Here is a 241-nt window from a genome sequence, read left to right as displayed (position 1 = left end):
GGACGAATTGAGAGAGAGAGAGAGAGAGAGAGAGAGAGAGAGAGAGAGAAGAGAGAGGTGGGGGCGGATGTCTTTCTTCCCTTGAGCAGATGCGTCATCAAACAGGAGAGAGAGAGAGAGAGAGAGAGAGAGAGAGAGAGAGAGAGAGGTGTTATATGACCCCTAAAGAACCAAGTTTCTAATAAAACTGAGTCGCCCTGCTCTGCTGAAGGTTCTGGAAATCTTCAGTGGAACACTCCAC

The sequence above is a fragment of the Macrobrachium nipponense genome, chromosome 1, assembly GCF_015104395.2.
Source record: "Macrobrachium nipponense isolate FS-2020 chromosome 1, ASM1510439v2, whole genome shotgun sequence".
Classification (NCBI taxonomy): Eukaryota; Metazoa; Arthropoda; class Malacostraca; order Decapoda; family Palaemonidae; genus Macrobrachium; species Macrobrachium nipponense.
The sequence above is the reverse complement of the archived record's forward strand: the minus strand, read 5'-3'. Positions refer to the sequence as shown.